Source organism: Macaca mulatta, chromosome 9, assembly GCF_049350105.2.
Source record: "Macaca mulatta isolate MMU2019108-1 chromosome 9, T2T-MMU8v2.0, whole genome shotgun sequence".
Taxonomy (NCBI): Eukaryota; Metazoa; Chordata; class Mammalia; order Primates; family Cercopithecidae; genus Macaca; species Macaca mulatta.
The window spans coordinates 102,558,995-102,577,576 of record NC_133414.1 but is presented as its reverse complement, the minus strand read 5'-3'; the positions used below and the strand labels follow the sequence as shown (position 1 = coordinate 102,577,576).

General features: G+C 38.3%; 1 long non-coding RNA gene across 1 annotated transcript in view; it reads left to right on the top strand.

The window, feature by feature from the left end:
- LOC144331169 (uncharacterized) overlaps positions 1 to 18,582 on the top strand; it is a 338,119-nt gene that overhangs the window by 31,732 nt on the left and 287,805 nt on the right. The window contains exon 2 of the long non-coding RNA XR_013398123.1: positions 15,597 to 15,669. This is a non-coding gene — a long non-coding RNA (uncharacterized LOC144331169). The remainder of the gene's footprint in view (positions 1 to 15,596; positions 15,670 to 18,582) is intronic.

Here is an 18,582-nt window from a genome sequence, read left to right as displayed (position 1 = left end):
TGTAATTTATTGATTTCATTTAATAGCATTCCCTAATGGCCTCTTATTATTTATAGTGATGTCACCTCACTCAAAGCTGACATTTTTATTTTATGTCTTCTTTTTTCTCTTCATTAGTTTGCCTAGAGGTTTATCAACTTTGTTGATCTGTGCAATGGAGTAGCATTCGGTTTCATTGACTTTTTTCTATTATTTTTCTGTTTTCTATTTGACTGATTTCTGCTCTGATTTTTATTATTCTTGAATTTTTATTTCTTTGGGCTTAACTTGCTCTCCTTTTTTCTTATTTATATAGGTGAATATGAGATTATTGCTTTGAGACCATTGTTCTTCTCAAATGGTCTTTAGTGTTATAAATTTTCCTCAATGCACTACTTTAGCTGCATCTCACACATACTGATGTTTTGTATTTTCATTTTCATTCAGGTCAAAATATTTCCTGAGTCTCTTTTTGGTTTATTTTTTGACCCATAAGTTATAATAATAATATTATTATAATACTTTGATTTGAATCTTCTAAAATTTTTTCAGACTTTCCAATGATCTATCTTGGTAGATGCGTCATGTGCTGTATATACCTGAAAAGAATATGTGTTCTGCTGTTTGAAGGTGGACTGTTCTATAAATGCCGATTGAGTCAAGTTGTTTGATGATGTTGCTCAAATCTTCTACGTCCTTACTGGCTTTCTCTCTACTCTTCATAATAACTATTGAGACAATAGTGTTGAAGTTTATAATTTTGTTTGCATTTTTCTGTAATTCTGTGTGATTTTATAAATTTTGCTTCATATATTTTAATACTGTTATTAGACAAATAAACATTTATAATTATCTCCTTGGTTTTGTGAATTTTTGTTTTCGTGCATTTTAATTTTATATTTTACTTCTATTTTAAACCACACAAGACATTATGTAGAGGCCATATTCATTTGTTTACTAACAAATTCATTATTTCAATTGATTTTCATAGTTTTCTATATTTTCATGTTTCCCTCTGGGGCATTTTCCATCTCCCTGAACAACTCTCTTTGGTATTTGTTTTAGAGTGATTCTGCTAAAGATGAATTACTTCAGATTTGGTTTTCTGAATATAAATATTTGAAGAATATTTTGTTCAATATAGAATTTCTGATTAGTAATTATTTTCTTTCAGAAATTTAAAGATGCTACTTCATTATTTTCTAACTCCTATTATTTCTGTTGAATATTTTGTTGTGAGTCTTATTGCTACTCCTATAAGTGTAGTGTGTCGTTTTTATTCAGGTTGCTTTTACAATCTTACTTCATGTATTTGGTTTTTAGCAGTTTTACTAGGATGCGCCTAGGTGTGGTGATTGTTCATATTTATTTTGCTTGGATTTTCAGAGCTTCTTTTATCTGTAGGTTGATCTAGTTTCTGTTTTACCAAGCTCAGCAAAAAATTGTGGTATATACATAGAATGGAATATTAGTCTGCCTTTAAAAAGAAGGAAATCCTGACATATGCCACAACATGGATGAATCTGAAAGATATTTTACTATGTTAAATAATCCAGTCACAGTAAGAACAAACACTGCATAATTACATTCATATGAGGTATCCACAAATAGGTCAAATTCATAGAAACAGTGAGTAGAACAATAATTGTCAGGGGCTAGGGGAGAGGAAAATGAGAAGTTGCTGTGAATATAAAGCTTCAATTATGCACAATAAATAAGTTCTAGAGATCTACTGTATGGCATAGTGCTTATAGTTAACAATACTGTATTGTTCACTTAAAATTTTTGTTAGGGAAGTACATCTTATGTTAAGTGTTGTTACCACAAAAGTAAAACAATAAAGCCAGAAAGAGGCATGAGGAAATTTTTGGATAGGCTGAATATATTTATTACCTTGATTATGATGATGGTTTCACAGCTATATGCATGTGTCCAACTTCATTAAATTGTATATATTAAATATGTGTACTTTTCTCTATATCAGTTATACCTCAATAAAGCTGTATTAAAAAGCCAAGAGGAGCCGGGCACTGTGGCTCACACCTGTAACGCCAGCAATTTGGGAGGCTGAGGTGGGTGGATCACCTGAGGCCAGGAGTTCAAGAACAGCCTGGCCAACAGGGTGAAACCCTGTCTCTACTAAAAATACAAAAATTAACTGGACATGTTGGCCAGCACTGTAATCCCAGCTACTCGGAAGGCTGAGGTAGAAGAATTGCTTGAACTAGGGAGGGAGAGGTTGCAGCGAGCCAAGATCACGCCACTGCACTCTAGCCTGGGTGGCAAGAGCGAGACTCCGTCTCACAAAAGAAAAAAATAAATAAAAAAGCCAAGGAGACAGAAGAGAAGATGCCTCACAGCTGACTTCGAAGATGGAGAAAGTGGTCATGAGTGGTGTCTGAAAGCCAAAACAGGCAAGATACGGATTAACTCCTGGAGACTCTGGAAGGAATATAGTGCTAATCTTAGCTGTGATTTCAGCCTCATAAGACTCATTGTGGGTTTCTGACTTCCAGAAGTTTGAGAATAAATTAGTGTTGTTTTAAGTCACATATTTTGAGGCAATTGTTATGATAGTAATTAATTGATACAGTTAGCCTGTGATTACAAATTTTCTGGGAGACTCCTATTTTTTATTTTCAAACTAAGCAGAGGCCTGGGATAGACACAACTTTTTGCCATTTCTCCTTCTATGGTTTTGAGTGCCTGTAGAATTTTCCTGACCTTCTGGGGATCCAAGTTTCTGTCTCCCTTCTTGTGCTGCTGTTAAAGTCAATAATTGTTTTAATGTCAGCCAGTGCTTCTAGCAGCCTGGCAATCTTATCTCTCTTGTTTTTAATCGTGTCTTATCCAGTATTTCTCGATAGTGGTAGCAGGAAAGAGTCTAATTCTAATATAATTGCTTAGAATGCAGTTTCTTTTAAAATCTTTAGAATGACCATAGTAATAGCACCTAAAAATAGGATTGTAAACATTCAGTAAACATTACAATGATGACAAAGATGATGATTCTGATGATGATTGAGATAACTTACAGTTTCTCCAACATGGCTAAATTAATATTCTGTCCTCTGCTTCCATACCATATTTATAAGTATATAGCTCTATTTAGTGGTGATATATGACACACTCTGAAAAGAATTGCATTAAAGACCATATTTTGTATGGAATGTTTTAAAATTAATCTGGCTTCTTTGGGAACTAAACATTTAATTGAAACTATTATCTTAGATGCGTGTTTGAGATCTCCCATCATTAAGAATATCTGAAGTAAGTTTTTCCTTAACTTGAGACTTTAAGAACACAAAAACAAAAGATTGACTTAGAATGATGGAAATTGCGTTTTAGAATTAAAATTTTGTGGGAATTGATTTGTGATCTTCACCTTCGGACCAAACTCTGTATGAAAAGGGCATTAAATCAGAGTCATGGCGTGGACTGGGGGTAAATGGGCTTTCTGGAACACTGGAAATCTAAAGGCAGAGACATTAATCAATGACATTTGGAGAATGACTCTAATTTCTGTGTTCAGAGGGGGGCATGGCTTGATGATGCTAAATTTTAAGAAGGAGAGCCTGCTGTAATTCTCTGAAACCAAAAGGCATAGACATTTGGTGTTAATTTTACAGAAAAGTGAAGTAAGCCCAGAGTGTAAGATGGAATTGGGATAGCAAAAATTGAATTTCTTACCTTTTGGGAAATCCTAGTTGTAATGACAATGCAGCTAGTAACTGGATACCTTAGGAGGGCTTAGGCCACACATAATTATAAATCCTGCATATGTCCCCTCCCTGTGTTGCCACCTATATTTGATATGTTTTTACATTATTAGCTAAATGAATTGGTGATTTAATCTAATCTTATAGTAATATTTAATCTATGAGAAGGGCTGCAGAGCTTTATCTAGCATTCTGTACAGTTATATTATATATATAATATATAGTATATAACTATATAAAAAAGATCTAACTACTATAAATAAAATACAGTATAGTTATATATTTTATATAGTACAATGAGATTTACTTCAAGTGCCTCCTATAAATAATTTCAGTGTGGGCAAATGAATTTTTCTTTTCTGATGTGGTTGATATTTTTTTCCCTGTGGTTCAAACTCTGCTATGTAATTCTGGGCTACTATTTGCACCTCACACGGTATCATTTGAGTTTAAAATAAAATAAATGAACTTCAGACTATATCAGTTTCGTAAAGAAGCTGTTTGCTGTTTTAGCTAATAATGGAAAGTCATCGCTGGATCTGGGTGCTCACGTGTTGCCCAGCACTCCCCTCCGCTTCCTCTCATCTCTACCCTTTTTCTTTTCCCCTCCCTCTTTCATGTATTGACTCTCTTTTCCTCAGTATCAACTGCATTTTCTTGGCCTTTTTTTTTCCTGTGTGGTAGGAATGATAGTGACCAGAAACTCAAGATTTAGATGATATTTATAGCATTTAACTCCACAACAAGAGTGATGCTCTCTTTAATTATCCACATGTCAAGTGATGCTCTCTTTAATTATCCACATGTCAAGCCATAGAGATGATCTGACTTGGTCTCAGTTATATAATCACTATTGTCAGGTGTATGAAGTGCTTTTATTGGCCGGCCCAAGATTAATGACCATCAATGTGCGAAGCGACGTCAATTCCATCCAAAAAACAAGAAAAGTGTTTCTCACAACCATGTGTGGATCTTTTATAAAAAGAAGGTAGAAAGTCATGCTAGATCAAAAATAAGTAATAGCAAAAATAACCTACATAAATCTCTATGCCCCATATTCTTATTAATAATTCACTTAGTCTTATTACTTATTAATTATTAATAATAGTAATTCACTTAGTCTTAATACTGTCCTCATTATTTTTAATTTATACGTATAAGTATGTGTTGACTGCATAGAAGTTAAGAAGGACATTTCTACTTGAATGTACTTTGCAGAAATATCTGCTGATAATTACTATGAATGACATCTCTCTTTCCAGTGTGGGTGTTTCAGTTTGCTGTGTGCTTCTTTATTTCAAGTATTTTCTGGGGATTGATTTAAGGCAGATACAGCTTGAGGAGTAGTGGGCTCTTTGCTAACAACTGACCTGATGTACGTTGCAATCTTTCCACGTTTGTTTACTGAGTATGACTTTTTGCATAATCTGATTCAAATTTTATGCCCTTGTCATGTCTCCATTTAGAGACATTTTTAATTAGTATTAGTCACGGTAATTACTGGAAATCCACTTTTTCAGTTGTTTTCTATTGCTTATAAAGTGCCTCATTAAGACCACTACAGTTCAGTTTGTCAATTCTGAGATATGACGTAAACAATTATCAGTGTGTGAACAGTACATAATGAGGACATTGTCAATTTCTGATTGGTTACATTCTTTTATGGTCCATCATTTAATAAGTGATACACATTCAGAAGTTGTAAATTTTAATAACCTTTCCTAAAATGAAAGAAAGTTTAATTCCTTTAATGATTTATACAATGATTCATATTTTTTATAACTAACAAAGTTAGGAACCAAATCGCAGTGGTTTCTCTTTTGAGATGGCTAAAAAATATGTGAACACTTGAGTGAATCAGTGGAAACATGGTCATGTTCAGTATTCTGTGGTTTAGAATTGGGACAAGTGGTCTAGGATAGTATGGAAATCCCATCAATGCACCTACCTCAGCCTCTATGATCAGCTGCCCATCCATGCATGTTATAAGATCCTATTCTTTTGCTAAAAAGATTAATTTTATAGTTGTGTCCTCCTATATAAAGTCACCTGCCACCGAGCTTTCTTATTGTTTTTATTCTTTCATGTCTTCTATCCTGTGGGGTAAAAATAGACTGGTAATTTTAATAACATTAGAGTATTTTTTCATTGAAGATAGAATTATTGATTGCATAGATTTTTCTGATTATATGTGCTAGTAGATCTAATTTATATGGTACACGAAAATTTGAAGGAAGCATGAATCCCTTTTTAGAGTATTCTGAGATGAGCAATGTCAACATTTTGATGAGTATCTTTTTGTTCATCTCTATCTCTGTCTGTCTCTCTGACACACACACACAAGATTTTATATAAATGGAATGATAAATGTAGATTTGGCATTGTTATCTGAAAATGTCATGAACCTATTTGTTCAGATAATCTACCAAACTTTTTATGACAAAAATCAAGGTTCATAGGTTCAGAAAGTGTTATTTGTGCTGTGATTAAATTTCATTTATTAATAATTTTATTTCTTAACCAGATCTCACCTCCAGATTCCAGCAGCTATGTTTTCCTAGGAGTTTCCTGCTCTGGATTATCTCTACATTCCTCTCTGGCTGGGTCATTTTCCTTTGTGTTACTTACTGAGGCTCAGGTTGACACAGTTTTGTCAATCATATCAATGATGCTTCCTAAGCACAGGAATCTCTGCAACTCTGTACTGGCTGCATACTGGACTCTACTTGTAGGTATTCTGCTAGTCTCCACTCAAGAATATAAAGTATGCTTTCTGCTTCCATTCTCAGTGGCTGTAAAATCTTACATTCTGCCAGCTTTATGGGTATAGAGGATTTGGTAGATCTGTTTATCTCTCCAGTTCCTCTGAAGGCCACAAAAATCAGCATTCCTCCAATGATGTTCATGTTGGCTAGCTCTGCACTTCTCCAGAACTCTTAGACCTTGCAGGGCAAGTTCTTTCTAAGACACTCAGGGCTCCCTTCCACTAGGGCCTGGGCTGTCATGCATCACAGAAGTGAAAAAGTTCAGCTATCTCTTTATGTGTGGATCCTGGACCTTGTTTACTGCCTTCAAGAAATACCCAATTTCCAGCTCCAGTCACAGAAGAAGCAATACATTAGAGTTGTCTTAGGAGGGTGGCTGGGACTCTTCAAGTCTTCATAATTCTCAGAATTGGTGCATAATGTAGGAAGACTATTTTCTTGTTTAATCCTATGACTGTATGAGAAAATAATTTTATATATTTATATATAAATACATTATAAATATATATTTATATAAATATAAATATATAAATACATAAATATAAATATATTTTTATATAAATACATAACATAAATATAAATAAATATATATATAAGCTTATTAAGTAGTATTAACTCACATGATCACAAGGTCCCACAATAGACCATCTGCAAGCTGAGGAGCAAGGGAGCCAGTCCGAGTCCCAAAGCTGAAGAACCTAGAGTCCAATGTTTGAGGGCAGGAAGCATCCAGCGTGGGAGAAAGATATAGGCTGGGAGGCTAAGCCAGTCTAACCTTTTCATGTTTTTCTGCCTGCTTTATATTTGCTGGCAGCTGATTAGTTGTGCCCACCCAGATTAAGAGTGGGTCTGCCTTCCCCATCTCACTGATTCAAGTGTTAATCTCCTTTGGCAACACCTTCACTGAAGAATACCCAGTATCTTTCAATCCAATCAAGCTGACACTCAGTATTAACCATCACAAGTCTACCCCTTGTCAACTTGAACCCATACACATCTCCTGAGATCATACATAATCTTCAAATAAAGACAATTTAAGTCCATAATTATGCCTAACATAATACAACTATGCTTCCTGCAACTGAAAACATAGCAATCCACAACCCAAATGCTATTTCATAAAGTTAACAATGCTTAAATGCTGATATAAACTAAATAAATCTTATATCACGTGATAATAGAGAAAGGAAATAAAAATGAAGATTTTTTTGTGAGTGCCAGGGTATACATGCATGAACATGTTTTTAACAAAAGAAGGAGAAAATACTCATGACAATTACAGTTCTCATTTCTGCAGCTGGTCACGTGGTCATAGCTGGTATTGATTACTACCTTCTTCTACTACCCATTCTGTATTCTCTTTGCCTTAAGCAAGCACCTCAGGAGGTCATGGGTTTTTTTTCCTGGTGGAGTAACACAAACCTTCATTCTTGAAGAGTCTGGACTATTTGTAGTCCTGCCTGGATTGGGCTGTTGTAGTTTTCCATTGACATTAATCACAGGACATGGTAATACTAAGAGATGCCCTAATGGATCTCTTGTATTCCATGCATACTCTTCCTTACCCCTGTTGTGGAGTAGTAGACTGATTTCATCTTGATAATCTGGGTCAATCACCCCAGCCAAAACTGTAACTCCCTTCTTAGCCTGTTGACTTAAAGGTAGGAGGAGCCCAAAGTGTCCAGGTGGCAATCTTAACTTCCAGTTTAATGGAATTATTGCTGTGTCTCCTGACAGCAGCATTTCACCCTCTGGAACTAAGACCTCTAGGCCAGCAGAATGTAATGTCCTGGGAACAGGAAGCAAAAATGTTGCTAGTGGATCACTAGAGGTGATGGTGACTGGTGCCACTTCTACTTCCACCCCTTGATTTGTGGATCCATGAATCCTGGCTATGGGAGATGTATTGGATGCTGATTCTGAACATATGTGGCCTTCTGGAGAACTTTGCCCCAGTCCTGCAAAGTATTGTCACCTAGTTGGCTTTGTAATTATGACTTCAAAAGGCCATTCTACCTTTCTATCGATCCAGCTACTTCAGGATGACAGGAACATGATAAGACCAGTGAACTCCATGAGCATGAGCCCACTGCTGCACTTCTTTAGCTGTAAAGTGAGTGCCTTGGTCAGAGGCAGTGCTGTATGGAATACTGTGACAGTGGATAAGGCATTCTGTGAGTCCACAAATGGTAGTTTTTGCGGAAGCATTGTGTGCAGGATAGGCAAACCACTATCCGGAGTAAGTGTCTATTCCAGTGAGGACAAACCTCTGCCCTTTCCAGGATGGAAGAAGTTCAATATAATCAGCCTGCCACCACGTAGCTTGTTGATCACCTTGAAGAATGGTGCCATATCGAGGGCTCAGTGTTGGTCTCTGCTGCTGACAAATGGACACTCAGCAGTGGCCATAGCCAGGTCAGCTTTGGTGAGAGGAAGTCCATGTTGCTGAGCCCAAGCATAACCTCCATCCCTGCCACAATGGCCACTTTGCTCATGGGCCCATTGGGCAATGACAGAGGTGGCTGGGGAAAGAGGCAGAGTGGTGTCCACCGAATGGGTCATTCTATCCACTTAATTATTAAAATCCTCCTCTGCTGAGGTTAGCCGTTTGTGAGCACTCACATAGGATACAAAGATTTTCACATTTTTTGACCACTCAGAGAGGTCCGTTCAAATACCTTTTCCCCAAATTTCTTTGTCACCAATTTTCCAATCATGCTTCTTTCAAGTCCCTGATTGTCTAGCCAAACCATTGGCTACAGCCCATGAATCAATGTGTGATCTCATATCTGGCCATTTCTCCTTCCATGCAAAGTACACAACAAGGTGCACTACTGGAAGTTGTGCCCATTGGGAAGATTTCCCTTCACTGCTGTCCTTCAAGGATGTCCTAGAAAGTGGCTGTAGTGCTGCAGCTGTCTACTTTCAGGTGGTGCCTGCATACCGTACAGAACCATCTGTGAACCAGGCCCTAGTCTTCTCTTGCTCTGTCAACTGATGATAGGGAACTCCCTAATGAGACTGTCAGTGCAGGCTTGGGGAGAGAAGACAGGGTGGCAAGAGTGGAGACCATGGGCATTTGAGCCACTTCCTCATGTAACTTATGTGTGCCTTTGGGACCTGCTCCAGCTGATCATGTATATACTACTTCCATTTGATGATGGAATGCTGCTGTGCACAACCCAATTTATGGCTACATGGGTCTGAAAGCACCAGTTCATGATAAGCAGTTCAGGTTGTATTGTGACTTGATGACCCGTGGTCAAACATTCAGTTTCCACCAAAGCCCAGGAACAGGCCAAGAGCTGTCTCTCAAAAGGAGAGTAGTTATCTGCAGAAGATGGAAGGGCCTTGCTCCAAAATCCTGGAGGCCTCCACTGTGATTCATCTATGGGATTCAACAGCATCCCTATCTGCAACTAACACCTCAAGCACCATTGGATCTGCTGGGTCATATGGCCCAACTGGCAGGGCAGCTTGCACAGCAGCCTGGAGCTGTTGCAGAGCCTTCTTCTGTTCTGGACTCCACTCAAAACTGGCAATCTTTTGGGTCACTCAGTAAATAGGCCGGAGAAACACACCCAAATGAGGAATGTCTTGCCTCCCAAATCCAAATAGGCCCACTAGGCATTGTGCCTCTTTCTTGGTTGTAGGAGGGGCCAAACACAGCAACTTATGCTTCACTTTAGAATGAATACCTCGACAGGCCCCATAGCACTGGAGCCCTAGAAATTTTACTGAGGTAGAAGGTCCCTGAATTTTAGTCAGATTTATTTACCATCCTCTGGCATGCAAATTTCTCACCAGTAAGTCCAGTGTGTTTGCTACTTTTTGCTCACTGGATCCACTCAGCATAATTTCATCAATGTAATGGACCAGTGTGATATCTTGTGGTGAGTTGACATACCCCTGAGGTAGGACAGTAAAGGTATGTTACTAGTCTTTACTGCTGATGGCAAATTGCTTCTGTTGTGCCTTATATACAGGAATGTAGGAAAAGGCATTTGCCAAGTCAATAGCTGCATACCAGGTACCAGGAGATGTGTTAATTTGCTGAAGCAATGAAGCTACAGCTGGTACAGTGGCTGCACTTTGAGTAACCACTTGGTTAAGCTTATGATAATCCACTGTTGTTCTCCAAGATCCACCTGTCCTCTGCACAGGCCACATAGGAGAGTTGAATGGAGATGTGGGAATCACCACTCCTGCATATTTCAAGTCCTCGATGGTGGCACTAATCTCTGAAATCCCTCCAGGGATGCAATATTATTTTTGATTTAAAATTTTTCTAGGTAGAGGAAGGTCTAATGGCTTCCATTTGGCCTTTCCCATCATAATACCTCTCATCCTACCAGTCAGGGAGCCAATATGGGGGTTCTGTCAGTTGCTAAATATGTTTATGCCAATTATGCATTCTGACACTGGGGAAATGACCACAGGATGAGTCCAAGGACAAACTGGATTCACTGTAAGTCAGACCTGAGCTAAAACTCTATAAATTACCTGAACCTCCATAAGCCCCTACTTTAACTGGAGGACCACAATGATGTTTTGGGTCTCCTGCAATCAATGTCAGCTCAGAACCAGTGTCCAGTAATCTCTGAAATGTCTGATAATTTCCCTTTCCCCAGTGCACAGTTACCCTGGTAGAAGGCCAGAGGTGTACTTGGGGAAGGGTGGGAGAAAGATTCACTGCATAAATTGTTAATAGTGTAGTGGGGTCCTTCCTCAAGAGGACCTGACTTTTCCTTCATTCAAGGGGTTCTGGGTCTGTAAACTGGCATGTCTGGAAATTGATTGAGGGGCCGTGATTCTCTGTTTTTATAATTTAAAATCTTGTTTTGTCCATTTGACCTGGACATTTTCTCCTTATATAAATTAAGTAGAAATGTAGTAGGCTTCCAATAAATTTCACTTCTAGGAACACTGTGATTAATTAGCCAATTCCAGAGCTCTACACATGTCAGACTATTCTGATTGCTGCTTTGCCTCTGCTGTCCATTACAGTAGCAATGCCAACCTTGCCTTTGACAGTTGGGTTCTACCACTTGGCCCCTGCCACCTTGAGACCAAATTATTCCCATTGTATTTAAATTTGGTAGTTGAGTGACTGTGGTTCCCACTGTTAGATCTGACATACAGAGAAGAGCAATTATAAAGCTCCTCAAAAATGCAGGTGCTGTCCTCATAAATCTACTTTGTAAAGCATTCATCAAGGGTATATGTTCTGGACTCTCCCAGCTGGGATGAGTAGGTATAAAGTGACTAATACACTCCACCATCCCAATCTCCCGAAGCCTTTGAATTCCTTCCTCTATATTAAACCAAAGGAAATCAGGTATTTCCAGCTTACTCACAATGGGTCATGTTTTTTTCTGTATTTCAGCTAACCAAGCAAATAAACTATTAGAACTCTTTTAACTCCCCGGGCTGCAACTTTAAATGCAGAATCCCTGCTTAGTAGGTTCAGATCAATAAATTCAGCCTGATCCAACTCTATGTTCCTTCCACCATTATCCCACACCCTTAGTGTCCATTCCCATGCCTGTTTTCCAGATTTCTGTTCATATAAATTAGAAAACTCAAGCAGTTCTTTTTGAGTGTAGCACACCTCCTCATGGGTCACACTCTCAATCTCACCTCTGGGGTTCCTTGGAACTTTAGTTATAGGTCTAGAAGCAAACGGGGTGGCTCCTGAGGAGAATCAACATTATCTTGCCTGGCAACTGCCTCAGTGGAGGCCAGCAGTGTTGCCTCAGGCAACACAGGGTTTATCTCCTCAGGCGGAAGTGGAAGGGCTGATGGCAGCATGGGTCCGAGAGGGCATGCTGCCACTTCTGGGGATGGGGAAGCTCTTTTTTCTGGTAAGAAAGGTTCATTCAGATTCTACACTCTCAGTGTCTCCAGCTTCATCAGGGTCCTTTCACACAACCCTATTCCAAGTTCCAGGGTCCCATTCTTTTCCAAGCAATGCCCTCACTTTAACGATAGACACCTGGCAAGGTTGTGCATGCACCTTTTGTTGCAAGTCAGCCACTCACATGATAAGAGCTTGTGTCTGCTTCTCCACAATTTCAGCTCTTTCTCTCCAGTAGATAAGACTTTGACTTAGGGCAATCTTAGAAGATTTGAAACTCAGTATCTCCTTCTGAAGCTGGGAGACAGAATCCCTGAGTTTATAGTTTTCTTTCATCACTTTGCCCAGTGAACTTAGGAGCGACCAACCAGCTTCATTATGTTCCTTGGTTCTCCATATATGGTCAAAGGTATTATGTATAGAGTCATGAAACTCCTTGCCTTTCACAAGTCGTGGATCAGGAGTGTCAAATGCATTTATTTTGTCTAACTCTCTAAACAGTTCATGCAAAGGACTATCAGTGTTCTCCATCCTATTATAAATAGAGTGCTTAGCATTTTTGGGTCTAATTGTACTAAGCAGCCAGCTCCAGAAACCCCAAAACCAACTAAAAAATTCCATCTTTAATATTCTGTTTCTCTAGAACCACTCCTGGTACCAAAATCTGTATTAGTCAGGGTTCTCTGGAGGGACAGAGCTATATATATATATATATATAAAGGGGAATTTATTAAGTAGTGTTAACTCATATGGTCACAGGGTCCCACAATAGGCTGTCTGCAAGCTGAGGAGCAAAGAATCCAGTATGAGTCCCAAAGCTGAAGAACTTGGAGTCCAGCGTTTGAGGGCAGGAAGCATCCAGCATGGGAGAAAAATGTAGGCTGGGAGGCTAAGCCAGTCTAACCTTTTCACGTTTTTCTGCCTGCTTCATATTCACTGGCAACTGATTAGGTAGTGCCCACCCAGATTAAGAGTGGGTCTGCCCTCCCCAGCCCACTGACATAGATGTTAATCTCCGTTGGCAACACCCTCATAGAAGAATACTTAGTATTCTTCAATCCAATCAAGTTGACACTCAGTATTAACCATCACAGTTGTTCATGAATTTTCTCCCCCAAGAAAAATTTTTTTTTGAAGATAGGTCTCACTCTATTGCCCAGGCTGGAGTGCAATGGTGCAAATTTGGCTCACTGCAACCTCTGCCTCCCAGGCTCAGGTGATCCTCCCACCTCATCCTCCCATGTAACTGGTACTATAGGCATGAATCACCATGCCTGGCTAATTTTTGTACTTTTTGTAGAGACAGTATTTCGCCACGTTGTCCAGGCTGGTCTCCACCTCCTGGGCTCAAATGATCTGCCTGCTTCAACCTCCCGAACTGCAAGGATTACAGGTGTGAGCCACCAAGCCCAGCCTCCTCCAGGATAACTTTGATCTAAAAAAAAAAATGCCATCATTCTGTTTCAGATCATACTAGATATCTTAATAAATCACAAAATTATTTACTACTTAATTTTGGTAATGTTTACAGTTATTCTCAGTACAACTGGAAGCAGATGCTGTAAATCAAAGTCTGGGCTAAGGATTAAAACATTCTACCATTGTTAATGTGTGGCCTCACACAGTTACTCAGTTTCCCTGAGTATCAGTTTTCTAAGTGGTGTGGGTTGACCTATATATCCCACTTTACATATGACAATCAAATGTGAGTTCATATGTGAAATCATTTTGAAACTGTAGACTTCTTTGGCTGCAGAATAACACATTTAACTATTCCTTCCCTGCAGACTTTGTTCTGCCTAGCCAGGCCTTATTGTTACTTTGTTACTCTTCTCTTATTACTTTATATTACAATTACATTTTATATCTCTGTCTCCTCAAATAGACTATGTTGTTCTTGTGGGCTGGAAAGGTAGTCTATTGTTTCCTTAGGGCTTAGAACTATACTTGATGATGTGCTTTGGCTGTGTCCCCACCCAAATCTCATCTTGAATTGTAACTCCCACAATTCCCATGTGTCATGGGAGGAACCCGGTGGGAGGTGATTGAATTATGAGGGTGGGTCTTTCCTGCACTGTTCTCATGAGAGCGAATGAATCTCATGAGATCTGATGGTTTTAAAAAGAAGAACTTTCCTGCACAAACTCTTTCTCTCTGCCTACTGCCATCCATGTTAAGACGTGATGTGTTCCTCCTTGCCTTCCACCAAGATCATGAAGCCTCTCCAGCCACATGGAGTTGTGAGCCCAATAAGCCTCTTTCTTTTGTAAATTGCCAGTCTCAGGTATGTCTTTATCAGCAGCATGAAAACAGACTAATACATGATATAAAATGAATGGAGGGATAAATGATTAAAATCAGCCATGTCATACCCCTGCCAAACTCCTCTGGTGACCTGAACTGCATTAAAAAAAATCCAACCTCTAGTTTGTTATCTACAAAGCCATACATAATCAGGTTATACTTTATTATTCAATCATATCTTGCCACATATTGCCCCATATTGCTCTATACCACTTTCTGTTATTTAACCACACCAAGTAGATACTAAGAATATCCATTCTGTTCACTTCTGGAGAAGATGACTTTTGTGTGTATTATACACATGTCTTTCCTTCTGAATATTTCTGAATAATGATCCATGCCTCAAACAAGATCAACTCCAGAGGGTATACAATCATGTGATAAGCTTTGAAATATACTTGGAAACAGAGACTCATGCCATACTTTAAGAACAAGAAAAGCACAATGTCATCCATGTCTTTGAATAATTTGGTTTCTCATCTATAAAATGAATAAATGATTTCTAAAAGGCCTTTCCAACTTTGAGTCCATGATTCAAATTCATTTTTGAGGGATAATAATGTTTATCTCTCCTTACTGACTAATTCTGGAAAATATGGAACTAGAGGATAACATTTTACTGTGAATTAATTCTACAGGTCATTTATTTTTAATGAGTTGACTGAGAAAACCACAGTGCTTTGCATTTAACCTCCCAACTGTAATGGGGCTCAACCTATCAGTATTCTCCGTCTTTAGGGCAACTTCAAGGCTCAGAGGAATCAATAATGAAGAGCTTATTAGAAACTAATCTTCTCCTTGGGAGTGAAAATAGTTATGCTAGTTGGGGAGAGTGAATTTTTTGAATGCTTAACAATTTCTTCACAGATATAAAGTCTCTTTTTCGTGATCTGGTTGGTACCTATTATGGGGCTATGAACTTTAAATGATTTTGCTTGCATCACCATTTATGAATTTATTTTTCTCTCATAGACACTTGATTAACCTTAGGCAGTCCTGTGCATCACAGCCTTCTGCAATACCTGCCAGATCATCTACAGAAGCTGTAAGTAATCCATCTCGTTCTTAAACCTTTTCTTGCCTGAAATCAGTAGGGTTCTTTTTTCATGGCAGGGGGTGGGGGTGTATTTTTTTTGTTTATCCTCTTTGAGGTATTCCAGTGTAAAGGAGCTTGTCTTGGGGGTAACAGAGACTTGAGTTTCATTGACTACTTCTGTGACCCTGAGCAACTAGCTCAATTTTCCTGAACCTTGGATTCTAATTTTAAGAATGTCTTGCAAGTAGCTATGGAGGTCAAGCATTCTGCCTAGTTTCTATAGCCTATTAAGTGCTTGATTTCAGGTACTACACTCATTAGCCCCCTTACCACACCCTGCCTTTTCTCATGAATTCTCAGGTTTCATTTTATTCCTTTGAACTTTTATCTTATTTTCCCTTTGTTTTCATTTCCAAATAGATTCTCTATTGCCCCAATTTAACCAGGACTATTGCTATGCTTAAATAAAATATTTAATTTAGGCAATTAGAGTCTGAAGATAAAAAGTCTGAAGATGAGATATAAACTAAAAAGGATATTTAAATTAAGCAAACTGCTATTTATTTTTCTAACTCTAACCCACCATCTGTCAATATTTTGGGGTTAAGCAATTGTTTCTAATAGGTCTCGGTAAAATGAATTTGAGGAGTGTTGACTCATTTGTTCAGAGTCAAAATAAAACATGTAGTCTACTAAGAGGCAATATAATATATGGTTAAGAGCAGAGACGTAGGTGCCAAATGGCTAGCGTCCAAACCCTGGCTCTATCTCCTATTTGCTATGCCTTTGGAAAAGTTACTTAATCACTTGGTCTCGGTTTTGTCATCTGCCAAGTAGGAATACAAAAGTAGTACTTACCTATAGAGTGATCAGGGAATTAAATTTGTGTGTGTACAAATCTTACATACCCATAGAAGAGCCCTATAACATAATAAGCACCATAAAAGTTCTAGCTGTTATCATCATTGTTTCTATTAATGTTTCTACTTTATAATGCTCACTGTAATAAATGAATAAACAATGTATAAAGTTTATCTCTAGCTCACATGAAAGTCCAAGCTGGTAAGTAGTTAGCAGGGAAGAATATATTTGCTCAAGGAGGTTGTCTAGAGACCCAGATTTTATTTCTTTTGTTGATCTCCAGTTGCCTAAGGCAGGTGCAAATGAACTTTATTTGTAAAGGGTTAAGAGTAAATATCTTAGTCTTGGCAGGTCATATGCTTTTTGTCCCAATAACTCAATGCTGATTTTGCTATAGGCAATAAGTAAATGAATAGGTGTCATTGCTAGCCCTGCCCCAGCACACTGATCTTCCTTAGAGAGGGCTGACTCTGCCACTACAGCCACTCTAGCCTGTGGGAATGGGACAGGAAGAAGTAGATAGTAACATCTTCTTCTTGAAGTCATCATATGGGATTTGCACACTTTAGTTGCCACTCATGTCCCATTGATTAGAACTTAATCATCCCTGGCTGCAAATGACCCTGGAAGATGGAGTCTGTGGCTGGATTGCCATGTTGTAAGATAAAACTTGGGTGATTTTTCTATAAGAGCAGAAAAGAAGAAAGGACATTTGGGAGACAACAAATAATGTCTGCCATCAGTTTGTGTAAAGCATTTTTATAATTTTATGTTGTCCTGACATCCATTTTAAATATAAGTCGAACTTCTCTATACCAAAAGCAGGGTTCAGTCACCGTTGACACACAGTTTTCAGTTCTATACCTCTTCCCATTTCCTCTATGTGGCCAATCCAGATATCTGCCTTATCACTTTCTGATGACCATTTCTTTCTGGGACAGCTAGATAAACCTACTTGAGTAGCCTTCTGACTTCCACATCCCTAAAGCTCTGCAGTTATGCCATAGTGACTACCTCTCTGTCACAGTGTGACCTCTTGGAACTCATGCCTACTTGCTTTAAACCCACCAATTAAAATTCCCCTGTTTGGATGATGGCCTAGTCTCAACAAAGGCTTTGGCCCACAGTTCCCTATTTCTCCCTGCCTGCTCTCCTTGACCTCTGTATGTGTGGTCTCCAGGTGTGCTGTGTACCACACTCTCTACTCAAGACCTGTGAGTGATAAAATCTTTATTGTCTTCTTGTGTCTCTCCTAATCACTGGAGGGATATTTTCCACTTTGAAGATCCTAAATTAAAAGTTTGGCAAATCTTTAACAGAAATACATATTTTCTTGGAGAAAAAATTAATGGGCAATATGATTGTTTATAGAGTATAGAGGTTGAGTATCCCTTGTCTGAAATGATTGGAACCAGAAGCGTTTTAGATTTCAGATTCTTTTAGATTTTGGAATAGTTACATATACGTAATGAGGTATCTTGGGAATGGAACCCAAGCCTAACCACAAAGTTCATTTATATTTCATATACACCTTATACACATAGCCTGAAGAAAATTTCATACAGTATTTTAAATAACTTTGTGCATGAAACAAAGTTTTGGCTACATTTTGACTGCAATTCATCACATGAGGTCAGGTGTGGAATCTTCCTCTTGTGACATCATGTTAGCACCCAAAATGTTCTGGATTTTGGAACATTTTAGATTTTATATTTTTGGATAGGGATACTTAACCTATAAAATACAAAGCATTTTATATCCTCTTATAAATATGACATGTTCAACTATTCTGCAAGGCAAGCAAGGCTTAGATGAAATTAAGTCTCAGAAAACTTGAGGTTGTTCTCAAGGTCACATTGCTACTTGTTCATTGAGTCTTGCCTTCAACTTCAAACTCTATGTCCTTCCTCTAAACTCAAACTTCCTTTAAAATGTTAAATTATTTCATTGACTATTATTGGGAAGTTATTAACCTCTGCTACTCTGATGAGACCAGGAGCAATCATGGAGATAAAAGGTTTTGAATCTATTAGTTTTTTATGGCTGCTGAAACAAATTACT